Source organism: Dermacentor silvarum, chromosome 2 (genome assembly GCF_013339745.2).
Source record: "Dermacentor silvarum isolate Dsil-2018 chromosome 2, BIME_Dsil_1.4, whole genome shotgun sequence".
NCBI lineage: Eukaryota > Metazoa > Arthropoda > Arachnida > Ixodida > Ixodidae > Dermacentor > Dermacentor silvarum.
In genome coordinates this window covers 190,781,484-190,794,909 of record NC_051155.1, presented here as the reverse complement: position 1 = coordinate 190,794,909, position 13,426 = coordinate 190,781,484, and the positions used below count along the sequence as shown (strand labels likewise).

General features: G+C 45.7%; 1 protein-coding gene across 1 annotated transcript in view; it reads right to left on the bottom strand.

Annotated features, from left to right (window-relative positions):
• Window positions 1-8,424, bottom strand: part of LOC119442339 (adenylate cyclase type 5-like) — a 347,702-nt gene extending 339,278 nt beyond the window's left edge. The window contains exon 1 of the mRNA XM_049662064.1: window positions 8,232-8,424. The gene's annotated coding sequence lies outside the window, so the exon portion shown is untranslated. The remainder of the gene's footprint in view (window positions 1-8,231) is intronic.
• Between the last annotated feature and the right edge of the window lie 5,002 nt (window positions 8,425-13,426).

The window sequence follows — 13,426 nt, the reverse complement described above, 5'->3', positions numbered from 1 at the left end:
AGATGATTTTGCTAATAGCAGACACCGCCGGGGATCAGAATGCTAATGTTGAAGCGGTACTTCATCGTTTCAAGGAGCATGGCATCAAGCTTCGTGCCGACAAATGTAGATTTTCTGAGTCATCAGTAACCTATCTTGGTCACCGCATCGACGCAGAGGGATTGCATCCGCTAGAAAAAAATGTTGACGCTATAAGGCTAGCTCCGGCCCCACGAAACGTCACCGAATTGCGGTCAATTCTTGGCATGATAACATTTTACAAGTTCTTGCCGAATCTGTCTACGTTGCTCGCGCCGTTATATCGGCTTTTAGAGAAAGGAGCAAAATGGGTTTGGGGCAAGAAAGAAGAGCGAGCTTTCGAAGAGGCCAGGAATAAGCTGTGCGCTGCGCCGGTCTTAACACATTTGACCCAAAACGGGAGCTACTCTTGGAATGTGATGCTTCGCCGCATGGCGTCGGTGCAGTGCTTTTTCACCGCATAGATGGCGAGAACAGACCGATTGGATTTAGATCTCGGACATTGACCGTAGCCGAAAGGAAATACTCCCAGATCGAACGCGAGGCCTTAGCGCTAGTATACGGAGTTACTCGGTTCCGTGATTACCTCCTGGGACGTGAATTCACGCTGGTCACTGATCACCGCCCCTTGCAAGGCCTTATGGGGGCAGATCGCCAGACCCCGGCTATGGCCGCTGCAAGAATTCAAAGGTGGGCTCTGTTGCTGGGAGCTTAAAGTATAAATTGATGTTTAAACCCGGCAAACTGATGCTCAACTCGGATGCACTGAGCCGTTTGCCACAAATGTTGCAGGCGCCGGAACCAGCAGTTGAAGAATGCGATGACATGGTGCTCGCCATCGACGGATGGGACCATCCCGCGGTGTCACGCCAGGAGTTGAAAGCACTGACAGCAGCAGACGAGATGTTATCAAGTGTTTGCCGGTATGTTATCGGGGGTTGGCCATCACCACGGCCTGTAGGAAACGTGGCACTGTCCGAATACTACAAACGGCGACATGAATTGTCCGTGGAAGGAGGGTTACTGTTCTGGGGCCATCGGGTAGTAATCCCCAAAGATGCTCGTGGGAGGTTGTTAAAACTGTTACACGAGGCCCACCAGGCAGTTTCAACCATGAAGACCGTGGCAAGGTCTAGTTTCTGGTGGCCCGGTCTTGACAAAGCCATTCAGCGTGTCGGGGATGAATGTCGCAGCTGTGTACAAGCTTTACCCATGCCACCGACACAGGAGCCTGTAAGCTGGCCCAGTACGAACGAGAAATGGTCGCGACTGCACATAGACTTCGCGGGGCCCGTTAATAACACCATGCTTCTGATTATTGTGGACTCGCACAGCAAGTGGATAGAAGCTATACCGATGCGCCAGGCCACTGCTAAAAACACCGTGGACGCTCTTAGGGCGTTGTTTAGCAGATTCGGACTGCCTCGTACCGTGGTCTCGGATAACGGCACGCCATTTACCGCGTCAGAGTTGACCGTTTTATGGTGCGAAACGGTATCACGCACATTCGCACGCCGCCTTATCATCCACAGAGCAATGGATTGGCAGAACGCGCCGTCAGAACTATAAAGGACGGTTTAAAGAAAATGACTGGAGTGGATCTCGGGATTGCGCTGGCTAGAATTTTGTGCAAGTACCGGAACGCGCCACAGCCTTCGGGGTTGTCTCCATCAGAATTGCTTTTGGGGTACAAGCTGCGGACGAGACTAGACATGTGTTTTCCACCCAGGAAACAGACAGAACATCGGCGGAAACCCACCGACGACACTACCTGGAGTTTCGCCCCAGGCGACACCATCTACGTCCGCAACTACGGAGTCGGGGACAAGTGGACACCTGGTAACGTCAAGTCTACCACAGGTGCCCGGTTGGTGACTGTTCAGACGGATGAAGGTGTGGTTCGCAGACACACGGATCAAGTGCGCAAGCGTTCTGCCGACACATCCGGGACCCCATCCGCCGAACCCCAGGACGACCCGATGCCCACAGAGGAGAGGGCGCTGGATTCCAGTACCACGTCGGACGGCTCAGAAGCCCCGCCCCAACTGCGGCGTTCCACTCGTACGAAGAAGCCGGTTAGAGCGCTACGGTTATTAAGGGGAAAGGAATGTTATCACTTACGTCAGCCGAATCGGCATGCGGCAGCTGCCCTTGCGCCGTGTGCCAGATTTTCTTCTTTCCCACCTCCTCCCCCCCCCCCTTTTCTATATATTTCCGAGACGACAATAAAACGTCGCATTATGCCTGGAAACGCTGTCTGATTTCCTTCCGGATGTACGGACTTTCCCAGCGGCTCGGTAACAGTTAGTTTCTTTTTTTTTTCGTATCCCGCTCTTTAGAGTCCTTTGCCGCATTCTAGCGCTTTTGTTTCAGAGCGTGGCGACGCGCTGTTCTTTTTTGCGACGGCTATACAGACACGCAGCCGCCTGCGTGGCGTATAGCGTAAGCCGGGAGAAAACGGCCGGCGTCGCAGAAACGTTGTCACGTCTCGTTTGCCGCTTCGCGGCGTTCTGCCGTATGAAGGCAAGGCGGCGTCTACGCACGTATACACAGCAGCTGTGTCATGCGGTGAGGCCCATCCGAGCATCGGACGTCCCCGGACGCTGTCATCACGACGCGAGGAATAGTCCGGTTGTTCTAACGGTTCTCGGTCGAATATTGTGTTTCGATATAATTTTTTTAGGCTTTTTACCCGTTTCTATTTCTCTCTCTGAGGTAGATCGTGACATTTGTAGGATCCCCAACAATAAGATGAAATTAAATAAAGAAAAAAAAAACAGTGAAGACAGATGCACGCTGCAGCGACCGGTGGTGTAATTGTCTGGCGCAAACCCAAAGCGTGTGTGTCTGTACGTGTGTGCAGAAGTTCTCCGATGCCCATGCGAGTTCTGTAATTGGCGACTCTGGCTCCGCGCCAAGCCAGAGATCTCCCTCTTCCATTCTACCCATAATAAAAAGGAAACGCCATCAAATTGTCCCCAGTACTCCCTATACTTCTGTGTGTTTTACTTCGGCGTCGTCGTTGTAATGCAGCAGGCCGGGAAACACTAAGCCGACCATAAGACACTAAGTTCCATCAGAGCAGGAAGCGTGCCCATGGGGAACACAAGGCGGGTACAAGAGAGAACCTATATTTGTCGATGTCCTTTTTTTAGCCTTTGACGCCTGTAAGCCGAAGAAAGGTCATTTACAGAATACGTGCTCCAAGAAAATCAGACTTTTCACTGAGGAGGACATCCCTTTTCTCCGAGGAGATGTAAAGACCGTGGAGACCACGCGTCTGCGATGGGAAAAGGGACACAAACGCTTTTTGGATTTCTTGGCATCAACCGGACTCGATTGTAATTGAACGGCGAACGCTTGATCGTGTGTGGGCGTGAGTGCATTAGCGTTAATAGAACGTGTTGTTGGGATAGTTGGCTCATGCGTGCAGGATTAATTAGAGCGTTTCTTGTGTCTACTTCTCTCTCCCGTCTAAGGTGTGCACTTGTTTAAACTGCTTGCAGTATGGTATGGTATGGTATGGTATGGTATGGTATGGTATGGTATGGTATGGTATGGTATGGTATGGTATGGTATGCCTTCTTTGGTGTCGCTCACCCACCACGGGGAATTAGCCAAGGAGTCGTCGGTTAAAGATTAAACGGAAAGGGGAGAGAGAAAAACTTAAACGAGAAAGTAAGTAACCAACCGGCCTCAACCTTGTTTACCTCCCAACATTTGTCTTATCACTTTCTCCATCTCTATCCAGGGTGTTCATATTAAGTTTTATGGAAGTTTTAAAAATCGCCTGTGGCAGGTAGCACGATTCTTATTGAACTGGGTTATTCGAAGAGGCTGGGACATTAGTAGCACGATAAATCGCAACAAATATTCAACTAATTAACAAAAAATTACTAATGAACTTCTTAGGTAATTACTTTACGACACACATTGCAATTTGCGAATTGTAGCCGATGAGTTATCAAGACGCATCCACTTGAAATGAATTTCCAGGATGACACCAGTTTCGAGATATTATTTCCCAAAGTGTGGGACGAAATACATGGGCGTTCCAGTTACTTTTATGCTTCAATCTATAAAACAGCATTTTGACAAAAAAGTAAGTGGAACAACAGTGCATTTTTACGGCGAGTTTGATGGCGCATATCTCCAAACTGGTGTCATTCTGGAAATTCATTCCAACTAGGTACGCCTGAAAAGCTCACCGGCTACAATTCGTAAATTGCAATATGTGTGGTAAATTATTTAACTAAATAGCTAATTAGTTAATTTTTGTTGATTAGTTGATTATGGGTTGTGATTTCTCGTGTTGATAATGTCCGCCTCATCGAATAACCCAGCTCAACGATGAGAATTATGCTACCTGCCACAGGCGATTTCTAAAAATTCCGTAAAACTTAAAGATGAACACCCTCTATAACATTGCATGTTCAAAAGGTCCTTTTCGAGAACTCCTGCGAAGCTACAAAATACATTTCACCAAGCTTTGTCGGGGCAATAAGCATGCCCCTACAATGCTAACAAGGCTGGAACAACGCTACTAAGGCTTTTTTTGTGTGTGTGTGTGTGTGTGTGTGTGTATAGCTACACACACAAAAAAGCCTTAGTAGCGTTGTTCCAGCCTTGTTACCATCAGAGGGCTCTTCAGCGGTCAGTCGAATATGCACTAACAAACATTTGTTATTGCGTTCTGTGGTATTGTTTTTGTGCTGCCAAAATGCAACGTGTCGCAAGTAGACAAGTCTTGTTTTGGAGGACTATACCGACATAATACTCCGGTATCTGTCACTTCTTCCTTTTTCCTCTTCCTGCTCATTACGCGCGGGCCTCTTCATTGTCTTTTAGGCGTAATACCTAATCTTCCACCATTTTGGAAGTTAGCTTCATGTCGTTTTCTTCGTTGCGAACTTGCTTCTATTTTTTTTTTCAAAACGAGGCATCAAAGTAGTATTTCTCATTAGCCGTCATCACATGCCAAACGTAGCCAAGCACCGTGTACTGAGTTGTAAATGCGCCCACAGCTGTGTTCCTTCTTTTTTTCTAGGGCGGAAACTTTACGATTTTCTCAGCTCCCGCCAAGTACGCCCACACAAGGCAACAACGCTATGCAGAGTTTTCTTACCTATATAATCTCTCTGTCACGCATACAACTAACAGTTCCTGTTAGTTACTCCTGAACAAGGCCTGAAAAGACTTCGCCAAATTACTGTCTACTTGCTTTTCTTTATCATTATAATCTACTTTGTTGTAGCACTTTCATTATTCTGAAATATTTGTTTATAAATCTTAAACAATATTTTGCTTACTTTGTACTATTATGGCTGCCTTTTCATTGTGCTTCTTTCGCATTCTGTTGTTCTTGTTTTGTATTTCCTTTACGTATGCGTTTATGGAATAACTGGACTGGATTGTAGAAAAAGGAAAGAAAATACTGCAGTGTTAATGAACTTCCGTCGCACTTGTTCCTTAACCCGCAAATCCTTCTTCCAAATATGACATTTATGCAACAGGTTATAAAAGATCTCACGTCAGCCTTACGCTACGAAACCTCTTACTGCACGTTTACAGGCAATGCACCTGCGACTTTAGTGTTACAAATAAACTTCAGTTTCATGTACGTTCAGCTTACCGCGTTCGACGGCGCCGTTGCGCGGCCCGTAGAGCATCGTAGACCAACGCCCCTTTACACAGCCACACGCCCCTTTTCCTAGAGTGTTTCATCGACATCTTGTTAGTCGGACATTTCCGAGCGTCGCTGGAGGATCGAGGGAGCGTTTTGGTTGATGCGTGTTCGGGCTGTCGGTGGCATTATTTGAGAGTGGTAGCCATGGGGAGTAGGTGTCCATACGTGATCGGACGTCAGCGAACACTCATTAGAGTGTGTGGAGCGACTCAAATAAACGCCCAACTCGAAGCGGGGGAGTTCGAAAGCTGGTCCCAAATACGTGAAACATGCGCTCGCACCTCTGCGCTGGACGGGGGAAAGTTTCTTGGGACTCCCTGGAGGAAGCAGGTCGCCACAACGTGAAAATGGATTGCGGGCTATGATATTTATCGAAGCTATAATATTGGGCGAAAGTATTTAGCCTACCTGCATCTGAGATTGTAACGTGACATAAAATAATAAAAGCCCCCTTTTAAAGCGAATCATTATTTGCCTCATTCTAGGCACTTTGCGGTAAGTAGGTAGGTTCCTGTGTCGCCTCGTTTCGGGCCTCTTCAATAAAAAAAAATTTGCAACTGATGGCGGCATCGAACCTCTGTTTCTCAGCATAATCAGCTTGGTGCTCTAACCATTGGGCCACAATCGCACGCATACATCTATTCTTACCACTCGTCCATCCACTTATAACTTTGAGAACATTGAAAACTGTTTCCAAGTCTGGGGACCTGTGGTGAAACGTCACTGTCTATGACCTGCTCCACCCACTCCCACTACTACGGACTAGCCAATCTACTACAGTACAACGCGTCGTAAGTTGGTTTCGAAGCCGTGGCTACATGATTCTAAATAGTAAAGATGACAGCAAACAAAAAGAATGAATGTAAGCGTCCACATGTACGATGTGCTTCTGAACGTTCTTCCAATCTTACAGAATCACAGCCCAATTTCCGGTGAAGCTGTTTGTTTTGAGCGGTTGAATAACGAATTTCAATTGCCTGTAATTAAATCACACACTTTGAAAAGCTACCCATATGACTATGGATACGACTCCGGAACACGGATTCCATTTCGTGCAAACTTAAACTTGGTGTCGCATTTATTTATTTCATGACATGACACAGGGGAAGCATGCGTAAAATGTTCGCATTTTGTCGTAATTAACCCAGGTGTACGTAATAAACTGTGCATGAGCATCACACATGGCGAGCCCTCCCTTCCCCTTTGAAATCTTAACCAGATATGAAGTCGTTGCCACTCTCAACTCTTCAAGGACAGTGGGAAGACGCCCTACACGCTTCGTATAACGCTTAAAAATGGGGAATAAATGTGTATTCACAATTATTTCCTAAGCGCGTAATTAAGCCACGAACGTTAAACTTTCGCGCCGCATTACACATAACATATTCCCCCTTTTTCCACAAAATGTGAACTAATCTAAATCAAAATCTCGAACTAAATCTGTAACACAAATCAGGTATAGCAATACAGGTAAAGCGCTGTTTGTCAGTCCGAATCCTTCGTCGAGTACCATGGCCAATAATTCGATGCGTTTTCAGCGCGGCACAGAATTCCTGAAAGGAAAGGTTAAAGGCGATGTAGAACTATTTTTACCCGGTCGATCACGTAAACAAATTTTCGTTATCAATATTTTACACGCGCAGACCACGAATAAACGAAGGCGACAAGCGGTATACTAGGAGCTCTGCACGGTATACATTTTATTTCTGGATGACAATCTATGTAGATATCGCGTACAAAAGCTTTGTCATATCTAGTAGCCTGAACAATGAGAATGTGTCGAATTGAGCGCTCGCTATGAATACAACGATCCGCCGGTCTCAGACAGCTACATTACAAGAGAGAGTAAAACAGGAACTTTTTTTTTTTCCAGGAAAGGTATTGAGCCTGCATTATATGACTCTCGACTTCGATACTTGGATTCACTTTAAGGTAAACACGCCGCGTAAGACTTCCTTCCCGCTTCACTGCTAATATATATAGCAGAGGAAATGAACGCTATACGCATCGCACTCTACGAGCAAAACAGTGATAGCTGCGCTATAGCACAAACTCTCAGTCGGAAGCGTCCATGGGCGGAGCTTCCTCGCGACTTTCAAAAGCCCTCGGCGTCGCGCCCTTCGGCTTTCTCCTTTATACCCTTTCTTCGAGTGTCAGCGCCGCGTTTTCGTGAGTCAAAGCTCTTTTTTCCTCTCTCTCTATCTTCAAAGGATAAACCGGTCCTTTTATTCCCATACAATGAAGGAGAAAGAGCGGCTTCATTACGACTCTTCCGATTCTCCTTTTTAACGCAAACACTGAGACAAGAGGCGGGGAGAGAGGAAGCGCTGTTTGCGTTTCTTCTCTGATGGACTGAAACAGCGGATGGCAAACATAAAATCTGAGCACACGCGTGCGAACGATGTAGAAGCAGCTCCAGGCTAAATATATACGCACCCTAGAGGATGGAGTATACACTAAATAGCATGCGCCTTTGTTTTCCTTCTTCTTTAGTGCCGTTAGAAAGCAAAAAAAAAATAGTTCTGACCGGATTTGCGTAGAAATCAGTTGCTCGCTGGACGGTCGAAGAGGAGGAGTGGGAAAGGGTAAGGTGCCAAGTTCACGAGCCCTGACAAAGGTGGTTCGTTGAAATAAGAAAAAAAAAACGAACACAATACAAAAATCACTGATGCCCGGAGGAGGGGACCGAACAAGAAATGCACCACTCTTCGTTCTCGTGGCCGGGCTCTATACGTTTCGTCGTCACACGGGCACCGCGCCTGCGCGAGACAGTCTCGACGACGGGACACAAACACGGTGTAGTTTTCCACAAGGAGTGCGTGCGAAGGCTGCGTACACGTGGCCAGTCGTCGGAATGCCATTGTTTGTTCGCGTTGTGCGTCCTTTCGCCGCGAGTCGTCACTCTTCCGTTTCCGGTTGTTGTTTTGCCATCAGCGAACCTCTAAAACAGTTTTCCCTTCACCTTTCAAAAGAACGAAAGCGGCAGCGAAAACAACTTGCGTTCCTGCGCACGCTATTCCATTCTTACGAATGAGTTCGAACAAAGCCGTCGGAAAAAGCCCGAGTGGAATAAAAAAAATGTACACTTAGTGCGCATCTGACTCATCTCAATTGATCAGGGGTCTTCAGAATCATCTTTCACTCTACGCTATGAACACGAGCGGACAGGTGCCCGGGTTCGACAAGCATTGCCTCTTTTGTGTACAGGACAGGAGAGAGAGATCTCGCTTGTGGAGGGCCCAGAAAGCAAGTAACGAAACGTATAATGCACGCACGTTGAAAGGCCTCGACAGTAATTTGGTTAAATGATATCACTAGCAAGCAAATTAGAAAGACCTATCAGCAGCAGGTGTCAGGTCGCTAGGTTTTAGGGGATTGAACTACAAACCCGGAGCGTTCTTCGGGAAAGAGTTAATTACGGGATCTTTAGAAAACACTCATGCAATACGTTGACAACAGATGCAGGCGTTGTAGAAACTCCATTTTACAAAAGTTTCTCATCGCAACTAATGTCCCTGGTGGAGGTGTTTAGTGTCTTTCATTCATAGAGTGGTTAGCTCAACCATTATGCGCGTTCTATTCTTTTCATTGAAAGCAACAATAAAAAGTAGCTATTTTCGTGTTATTTTACGTTGCTGCAACCATAAGAAGAAACAGACAATAAAGCCACAGAAAGCGTAAGGAAAATCAATTGTTACCTTTTATTTGTAATGTACAAATATTAAGATATAGGGAAATTAAAGTGCGCGAAAAGATAACTTGCCTCAGGTGGGGGTCCAACAAACTTATGCCACATTACGTGGGCGGGAGCCACCTTCCCATTCATTTTCTTCGGTATTTGTGGATGTGTACAAGATTAGAAAAATTTGCAGGGTTGATTTGCAGGGTTGATCTTTTAGCGTTGATTAGCCGTAATAATGCTAGTAGCAATATAACTTAATGGTTGGTGGGTAATTGTTTCATTGTTTTATATAATGATTATTATAAAAGGCGGTACATACCCACTGACACATACCCAGAGACCCAAGTTGGGGTCAAGGAGGCTCGTTGAAGAGTATCACATACGCAGTCGCAGATATCCAGCGACCCAAGTTGGCGGCAAATAGGTTCATAGAAGAGCGACACATAATGAGTGTCATAGACTCAGTGACCCAAGTTTGTCAGACAGTTAGTTTCGAATCCGGTTCTCTCAGCTCACCAGCCAATGCTACACCCATTTGACCATGGAATACCCTGTGGCACAAGTTGGCGGAAAAGAGGTTAGGCGTGGACATACATACATAGATACATAGAGACATTGATACATACCGCGAAATGGGTGAAGTTCCCAAAGAATGTTAATAGCATTAAAATTATAGCCCTGGGAGTGTTAGCCAGCGCCATTTATGGCCACGGTAGCGGATGATCTTTTTTTCACAGCAGGCGTCAATTATTATTCAATATAGCCGAGTAAAGTTTGTACTTGCATATCCCACAACTCAACACCTGCAGTAGCGTGCCAGGCAATTTCGAGTGTCTCACTAAAATCAACATTATTTCTCTCTCTCTCTCTCCCGATCTCTCTCCTCTCACTGTACTATAGCTTTTCATTTCTTTCGAGCAGCATTATGAGTTAGTTTGCTCTTCTTGCTCAAGCCAGCCGATTGTTTAGAAAGGCACAGACCCGCCAAAAGCTGCATTTAATATATAAGCACGGATAATCCAACCGCATCGTAGAAATAAACTAATACAGGACAAACAACAGCCGCGCCGTGAATAGCGGTACCGGTCTCTCATGCTTTTCATAAGCCCCCTGCGTGATTTGCCTGTAATCGCTAGCTGGAAAAGTGCGCGCGTTTGAACCGCTCTTACTAATTACAGAGTTCACGCAGTCTCACGGAAATGCACCCCAAGCAGCGGACTCTATACATATAGCTTGGTAACTTGCCAGAATAAAGCTATTGAAGACTCCGTGTGCTTCCACGCAAACAGCCGTATTTATCTATCCTTTCGGAAAACAGCTCCCCGACAGAGCCGTCACGCCACGTGAGCGAATCCAGCAACGTATAGGCGAGCCCTGCGCTACGCAGCGCTGTCATCGAAATCGATCGCAACTTGTTTGCTTCGCAAACAAACGCCTCCGGCTCGAACTGATAACACACACGCACGAACATGCGTGCGCACATACGTACGTATTGCCGGTCGCAAAAGTTCCCAGGCCGAAGTGATCACGACCACAGAGTTTCCTACAATTACTAGAGAGAACTCTGCCCCTACGATGGTTCCGCCATCGTGGGAATGATGGGTAGTACACGGATTTGTCTCTTCTTAGTGCTTGGGGCTTCGTACCTTCTTGTGGCTTCGTTTATTGGGCTTTATCTGGGCCTAAATTGGCGTAAATATTAAAGCAATTTATACATTCTTTTTCATGCAGAAGGTAATAAGACTCCGCAAGCACGCATAATCGCTGCTAATTGCATGCAGTGGTTCCGCTTGTCCATACGTTCGTGGCGTAATGGTTTCAATATCGGACGTCTGTGCTAGAGGTCCGGTGTTCGAATTCTGCCGTCGGATGATTTTAATAATGCTGGTTGAATCATTTATAACGCAGTACTTTCTTTAAAAATTATCACTCTGCAAAGTCACAAAGCCATTTAAAAGTCCGAAGTACGAAGTTTAGGCAAATTCATGTACTATCCACCAGTCCTATGCTGGCTGAACAGCCCTTCTTGGCGCTCCCGTAGTCACTAGCACTACAGTTAACTCTAGTAATTGTATGAAACTCTGTGATCACGACCAGACTGGATAATAAATGCATATAGTGACAACGCCGTTGTAAGCACGTGGCTTACGAAACAGTCTACAGACACTCTGTAGACTGTAGTGCACTACTTCCCCTTGCTCCACAGCAGGGTAGCCAACCGGAATTAGTCCTGCTTAACCACCCTGTCTTTCAGTTATGCTTATCTCTGATCCATAGAAACTAACCGGCTTTCTTTATGTCCGGTGCGGAGGCGAGTGCTGTGGCCTATAGAACTGGGAACTTTTGCGTGTGGCAGTGAATACACTTTTTTTTTTCATTTATTTAACCTAAAGACTCATTTGGGCATTATATATATAGACAGGGGGGGGGGGGGGGGGCGGTGATATTCAATTATTCAATTTAGAGAAGTGTGAACCAACCAGTGTTGCCAATTTAGCACCTTTCCCGCTAAATTTATCGATTTTTTGCACTGCCCAGAGGGAAAACTTGTTCTCTTGCGGCTGGCGGGTTTTTTAGCGCTTTTCGTGAAATCTTGGCTTCTTGGCGGTACAAAAACCTAAATGATTTTGACAGTAATTCGTGCTTCACGTGTTGACAACATGCTGATTATCCACGCCCCTTTGGAAGTTAGAGAGACTTATTATCTTCATCCACAAACAGTGTGCTTCGCATTTCTTCCTCCATGTCTTCATGTCTCCTCTGAACTTATAGCTGTCTTAAGCAGTTTCGGCAGTTCTTAGCAGTTTCACACGTGGCTATTCTCGCTTAAGCGCTTAAGGGGACATTGCCTCGTTAAATAGCTCCGGTGCGATACATCCAAAATTCAGGAAGGAATGGTTACAGGAACCAGTGCTTCGAGACTGGCTGATGGAATTTCCAAGTGCACCAGACTAGCCAAATGCCGCTATTACAATGCAGAACTTTGTGCAAAGCTCGGGAATTTAGACGCGCCCGCTGCGTACGAAGAAACATATTGCGGCTGCTGAACCATTTTCCTCCTGTAGGCAAACAACACTGCAAGTACCTCAAAATAAGCATCAGATGTCATGCGCTGTTGAAGGATGATTGGCCATGTTCGTGTGCGCCCACTCATGGAATTGTGAATTCGGACCACCTTAGTGCTGAACGATAAATGTTGCTTCAATTAAACGCTAACCGAGCACGTTGTTCACAAGATCGACAGGTTGGAGGTTTACGAGGTCAGCGAACAAATCGTGGCCAACGAAACAGACCTGGCCACGCCAGTGAACAAATACGCACAGAGGACGCGCGACCGTACCAAGATGAAACAGGTGACATATTTCTTTAAATCACTACCCGGTAGTCCAACATGTTCTCTGGACAGTGATTGTAATCATGCTTTTTTTTCGTTTTTAGTTTTGTTTCGCAATACGTTTCTGCGCTTCACAGTAGCGCAAAAATCGCTTACTAATATTGGTAATCTAGAATCAAGATAAGTTATGCCCTTATGGACGAAAAAAAAAAAACATGCTTTTCGGTTCCACTGTAATTTTTGTCAGCTGTCGTTCTACGTAGATGCAAAAACATATTTTGAACGTGATTATGACTCCTGTGTGCATTTAGTGGTTATTTAGCGGATTTTGGGTGCTCGTATTGCGGGTTTTACAGTTTTTTGGTGTCTCGACATGCGTTTTTTTTTTTTTTGCTAGTTGACAACACTGGAACCAACATATGTGGGAACCGAACAATCAAAAATCATCCTATTTTCTAATCTCTATTAGTAAATGAACAAAACGGACACCAACAGTGAACTGAATTAGACGCATTCATTTAGAAGAGGAACGTTTGTAAAAGATTACAGCAATGTTACAACAAGGTTAAAACAAATAATTACAGCAAGGTGACAACGATTTTCCGGTGTTATAACGAAAATGAAAGTGCACTAATATGAATGTCTTCGGTTCCTTCGTTTCAGAACGCTTCATAAAGTGCATTTTCAATTTATCATGGTCAGTTAC